The sequence below is a fragment of the Falco rusticolus genome, chromosome Z (assembly GCF_015220075.1).
Source record: "Falco rusticolus isolate bFalRus1 chromosome Z, bFalRus1.pri, whole genome shotgun sequence".
Taxonomy (NCBI): Eukaryota; Metazoa; Chordata; class Aves; order Falconiformes; family Falconidae; genus Falco; species Falco rusticolus.
This window is the reverse complement of record NC_051210.1, coordinates 84,023,607-84,029,908: the sequence shown is the minus strand read 5'-3', so window position 1 is coordinate 84,029,908 and position 6,302 is coordinate 84,023,607. Positions and strand designations below refer to the sequence as shown.

Sequence of the window (6,302 nt, the reverse complement as noted above, 5' to 3'; positions counted from 1 at the left end):
TTAGGTACATGCTCCTTCCACGCGCGCCCAAAGACCTTGACTGCACAAAGCACCATCTGCAAGGTTTAGCTTATGAGTTGAGTTACTCAAGTGTCTCGCGGAGCCAATGTCCCACAAATCCCACAAAGGATCCTAACAATTTTGCAAAACTCGGAAATGCATCTGGGGACTGCAGCCCTGCAGCAGCCCATCTCGGCTGGCCACATGTGCCCTGGTGCCCTTGAGCTCCCGTGTGGCCCCGCTTGCCGCCCCTGTGCAGGGGGGAGTGGGAGGGAGCAGAGCTGCCACTCGAGCTTTCGGGGAGCTGGGAACAGAGAGGTGCAGGGGCTGCCACCCGCTGGAGGTCACTTTTCTAAAGGGAGAAGGAAACTCATGTGGCTTCTGGAGCTCGCAGTGTGGAGCTCAGAGAAGAGCTTTAATGTTGGGTTCTGCATGCTGGTTGCTCGTGGAAGCTCCTGCGGCACCCAGAGGACAAAACACCTTCAGGTCCTCTCCAATTTGTGCTACTGGTCTGTCGGCTTTGAAATAGGCAAAGACAGTGCTGAGCAAGTTAAGGGCCTTCCACGTATGCTGCTTTCCTTGGATACAACTCATCAATTTGAAAAAGTAACTTGGCTACAAAAATTACTATTTGAAATCCAACAGAGGTGATGCCCGGAGGGTTTCTATCCTGCATGCTAGCCTTGCCCTGCCCATGCTGAAGGGGCACGCTCAGCACGTGAGGGGCGGGCAGCAGGAACAGCCCCAGTGCCTTGCAGCGTGTCCCTCCGGGTGGGACAGGACCCCTCACCCCCAGGCCTGCTCTAAGCAGACCCCTGCTGGGCGGTCAGGGGGTCCCAAGGTGAGCCTATCCCAGGGATCCACAGACCACCAGCCATGCTGACACCCCAGCTCTGGCTGCACCCTAGGGGGCTCGGCTCTGCGCGACAGTGTGGGGATGCCCCAGGCAGCCGGTGAGCTCGTGCCCAACCCTTAGCACCGGGCCAGAGGGAGCGAGCTACGGGCAGACAGGGCCCTGAGTCAGCTGCAAGGAATGCTGATGGTCGGCAAGACATGTGCCATGGACAATTCTACCATCCTGCTCTTCAGAGAAAATCTCTGATCAATACATTTGATGGAGTTTACACTGACCTCGGTGGTCTGCATTTCCAAATGGCTTTGGTTTAGTCATGATTGACATGTTTTGAGGAGGACATCAACTGAACAGGCACTCGCGCTTTGAATGCGACCTGGCTGCTGCCGCAGTCGGAGTGCAGCCGGCGGGACTGGGCTCCTCCAGACAGGGGGTACAAGCAGGATGCCTGCGGAGCCACATTGTCACCTGCAATGTCCCCACCAGCCCCTGGGCGAGGAGCTGTGACGCGGGAGACCAGGGGGGCCCTCCCTCCTGCTTTATGCCACTGAAAACAGCAAATTGGAAGTGCCTGGTATAATTTCTCTAGAGGTTTTTTTTCTATAAACCTCAAGCGACCTTCATTTCCAGTATCTTACTCCAAATAACGCTAATTAGTGGACAGACAATCTCCATTGCACCAATTTAGGCAGAATATTGTGTGACAGTTCGGAGACAATCATGCATATGTAATTAATAATGTACAAGTCCATCACTCCGTATCTCAATCACCTTCCCTCAGGTTGGCTCGCTTCCCTCAGCCTTAATGCATGCCCTTTCAAGCCGGAGAAAGGAGCACCTTCCCATTTGATCTCATCTGCCCCTTCCTCTCCCTCTGCTCCTCTGTGCCAGGAGCTGTCTGTCCATCTGTCCCCCGTGTGCCGCCCAGCACCCAAACGCCAGTACAGCCGCTCTGTCACTAGCCATGTCCCCTCCAGGCCCTGGTGCCACTGCTGCTCCCGCTCCAACGCGGAACGTGGCTGCCCTGCCCCTCCTTACCTTGCCATGGGCATCCCGGCCAGTCCTTGGTGCTCCCAGCTGTGGTGTGAGCATTGTGCCCTCCCTCCTGCTCCCAAGGTTATGCCCGATGTTGCTCAGCTTTACACAACGTTTCAGGGTGGTTTCCTTGCTTGGATCAGTGCTAAATGAATCCAGCGTGACATCCTAATTGCTCACACTACTCCGCATTGCGTTCAGCATGCTGAATTCCTCAGTGTGATTTTTTATTGCCTCTTGGCCAAAGGTGTGGTTTCATGTCCAGCGCCAGGATGTGGACAGATGCTGGCAGCCAGCACGGTGTCACACACGGGAGGATGACCCCCTCCATCCCCCCCTTGCCAGAGCTGCGGCTGGGAAGGGGTGGGCTATGACCCTGGCTGGGGGCCACCCAGCCGCTGGCTTTGCCCCACGCAATGTGGAGGTGCTGGCAGCACTGTGCATGGCAGAATCGCCGGTGGCAGCGTGGGTGGCATGTGGCTCCCTCAGGCCCAGCATGCCGGCAGAAACTGCCAGTGCTCAGTGCCAACGGAGACTTGCTCAGGCAGGAGGAGGAGAGGCCACAGTGCTGCTGGCCACTCTGCGTAGTACCCCAGGATGCAGCCAGAGAGCTAATTATCAAAAATGATGCTGCATAAATGAAAGAAATATCGATCTTTTTGCATCAAAATGCAATCATGCCAAACCAAAGCCAATCAGTGTCCTTGAACGCAGACATATAGCAGGAAACAGGCAGATACTTCGTGTAAGTAAATTGCTTCAGGTGTAGTCTAGGCTTGAGTGTATTTTCATTTCTATTCAATGAGGAGACGGCAGCGAACACTGAACTCCCTGCATTCGGCCATCTCTCTCCACAGATCAAACAGTTTATATTTTGTGAAGTAAACAGCAAAACCAGCGTGCCTAATTTTTGAAATTCTTCTGGATTTTCTTTTTGACCTTTGGTATTTGTACATTGATGCTCTCTCTAAACCATTGCACAAAAACACCTTGAAGTCTCAAGCTTTAAAAATGAGTCTTCTTTTCTGTTATCCTGTGCAGCCTGGATTATCTTGGCCTTGTCAAAATACATTCTCTAGTTAGGGGTTGGAAATATTTCCCTCCTGGCTCCCAAGTATTGATTTTTCAAGGCTGAGCTCTGCCTGTCAGTTGAGGAGGGGAGAGGTGAGAGTTCGCCCGGCGCTGCCGGCTGTGCCTCCTGCACCATGCAGGCCGCATCATCCACCCAGCCGCTGCCTTACCTATAAGGAAATACCGCAGCCACTGACGCCTTAACGCATTCGTGCATTCCCCAGACTGGTGCTTTGCATAATTCCTTCGTGGGTTTTTCATTCTGAAGAGCAATTAGGTCACGCGTGACCCGGCTCTGGCCACCCCGGCTCACCCCATGGCACTCTGCAGGCAAACCCATCTGCCATTTAAAAAAATAACATGTATTGCAGCTTCCAACCCAAACGCAGTGTTACACCAAATACCCGTGGTTATCCAGCACACCAGCTCAGAAGAATCTCAGTGTTTAATTTATTTCAATTATTTTGTTTGGGGGAATGCAAACCATAGGACAAGGAAAGAGCATTGTCTGGCACACGGCAGTGGTGGGGAACTTCTGGAGGATTTCTATTCCCTTGTTTGCCTGGACACGTTGTTTTGGGACTTAAGAGAACATCGTTCCCAGCACCCTCCTTCCTACCTTCGTCAGTTGTAACAGAGGCTGCAGTCCCTTTACCAGGACCCCCACCCCTCTGATGGTGACTCCCCCTGCTTGCTCTCTGCTGATTCTCCAGTGCAAAGGAAGAGGTTTCTTAAACATCGGCGAGACCTCACATTACTGGCCAGTAAATCAGCAGCAGGGAATTACTTACATACCATCAGGCAGATGCCATGAAACCAACACTCTTCAATACAATTCAGTTTTATTTCACAAGCATATTTACACGGGGGAGTTTAATACATACAGAGGATGGGGAGTGGATTCGTCGAGAAGCTGCTGGAGAGGCAGACACTTGAACCATTCACTGTACATGGTGACTTCAATCATCACAACATTTTCATACAGGTGTCTCATCATGTCATCTTTTGCTTGTAAACTGCCAATGAAGCCACATACATCTCTACATTTACAAGGACAAGTCCAAATACAGTGCTAACAAATCAATAAAGCACTAAAAGCTTACACTGGAACGACAATACACACTTCACTGCGGTGCTGAGCGTGCGAGGCTGGGCAGTTCAGGACTGGGCTGCGGAGGTAGCCCAAGCGCACTTGCTGGGGCGGTGGGAAGGCATCGCTGCCGGCCCCTTGCCAGCCCCATGACCAGGCCGGCCCCGCCACCAGCGCTGGTGTGCCCGGGGTGTGTGACTCCTCAGCACACCGACCCCTCGCTGCCAGTGCCTTGGCTCTTGCTATGTGAGCTCACTCAGGACTGTGAGGAAATTTACCGGCTCGCTTCTGCATTTGAGAAAATCCATTACACCTCTAGCTTGAAACAAACATTTTAACGCATATATAATTCAAGATGTTTGTGCACTATACCACAAAGGAAATCACTGCAGGGACACGGTCCACACTCCTACTGGGCCCGCATTTTGTTCTGAAAGTAAACACACATACATAGGCGAGACTGCCGCAACCCACCGGACAGGATCCTGGGGTACCAGGGGGAGAACGCCTACCGGGTACACAGCGCTCTCCTCATAAGCCTATACTGAAAATTACAGCATTTCATTCTACGGATGGAAAGTCTCTGCTCGCTCTCCTCTTTTTGTTTTGTGTGTTTTTTGTTATTTTTTAATCTCCAAGGTTACATATATATCTGTATAAACACAATGTACATGCACATTGCATTAGTTCACTTAGAAAAGACCCTGATATTCTACTACAGAGTTCTCCACTATACACTACATTCCCACCAGAGAAAAGATTAAAACTTTACAGCAGTTTGTGTTAAACATTCCTAATGGTCTTAATTTCTTGGGTTTTAATTTTTTTTAATTATTTTTAAACAGCAAACAGATATGTAGCATCAGGACTGTAAATCTCAATTTCATGTACACTGTACTACACAGACCACCTAAAAAATAAAATAAAATAAATGCTTTTTATATTTAGAAGCCATTTTTAAAATTCATTTATTCCATTTTGGGGAAGGGAAGATTCTATAAGTACCATTTTTACTTCATTATGTAAAGACAGCCTTCTTAGTTCTGTGAGCTTTCCAGACTAAAATGACAAAGGAAAAGCTATACAAACATATACATCAATATGTTTAAATAAAATAGTATTTTATAGATTTTTTCTTTACTGTGAGCATAAACCAACATACTTCCACACCATTAAATATTTCACAAAATTAGATATGTAAGAAGAGGAAAACACAGTCACTGCTAATGTTACCACAGGAATATTCCTACTGAAGGAAGTGTTTCAATATATCCATTCAAATAACTTACCTTCTACACACTTTTCATCATTTTTCCAGCCAGAATTGCTCCCCCCCAGTGCCATTTGTGCCGCCTCCCCCCAAGGCCTGTGTCCTTCCCCCTGGGCCCCCAGTGAAGGCACCGCAGGGCTGTGGCTGCGACACAAGTGTGGGTGGCACAGCGTGGGTGCACGCTCTCGCTGCCACGCACGTCCTGGCACAAACAGGAGTGGCTTTAGGAAGAAAAAGCTTTTTTTCTTTTTTTTTTTTTTTTGTCTTTTTTTTTTTTTCCAAAATAAATACCTGCATTGGTAGCAAAAAACACCATTATATATAAATACTCCTTTTTTCAAGTTTGCTATTCCATCTTAAAGAGATTCTTCTTCTTTTTTATTTACATGTGGACTATTCTTTCTTCCAGACTACAGCAAACAGTGACTGGGCACAGCAGCACTTCCCAATTCTCTTAAAAACCAAGACTCTGTATGAGGAAACATCCCCTTCAGATCAGAACACAGGCCATCCCCCCGCCCCGAAAATCAATCCCTCCCCACCCTGCGGCAATGAGCCCCGCACCAAGAAACACATGTGCCTAGCTCTAGGATGCATCACCTGCCATCATTCAGTGGTCACTAGGAGAAAGTACACGTAAACACAAGCCTTTTGGTAAACACTGAGATTCTGCAAGAGTCTCCAAAGGAAAAATGTGTTTAATGAGGGCTGCTGCGTGAACTCAACATCTAGCAAGGAAGGGGCCGGGCTCAGCCCAGCTGCAAAGCCTGGTGTGATTCCTGCTGCTGCGGGTCTGGCCGAGGAGTGCCATCACAGTGTCACTGCTTCTGCTGCGCCACACTGGGAGCACCTTCCTGGCACCTTCCTCCTCCCGGCTGCAAGGAAAAACCAGCTGGTGTCAGTGCAGCCGCCTGGCTGAGCCCACCGCGGTCCGCCGGCACCGCTGAGGACACCCCTTGTGAGGAGCCCAGAGACAAGGGAGA

General features: G+C 49.8%; 1 protein-coding gene across 4 annotated transcripts in view; it reads right to left on the bottom strand.

Annotated features, from left to right (window-relative positions):
- Positions 1–4,672: 4,672 nt before the first annotated feature.
- WDR7 (WD repeat domain 7) overlaps positions 4,673–6,302 on the bottom strand; it is a 150,710-nt gene continuing 149,080 nt past the window's right edge. For all 4 annotated transcript variants that reach the window (XM_037374370.1, XM_037374369.1, XM_037374367.1 and 1 more), the window contains one exon: positions 4,673–6,194. The gene's annotated coding sequence lies outside the window, so the exon portion shown is untranslated. The remainder of the gene's footprint in view (positions 6,195–6,302) is intronic.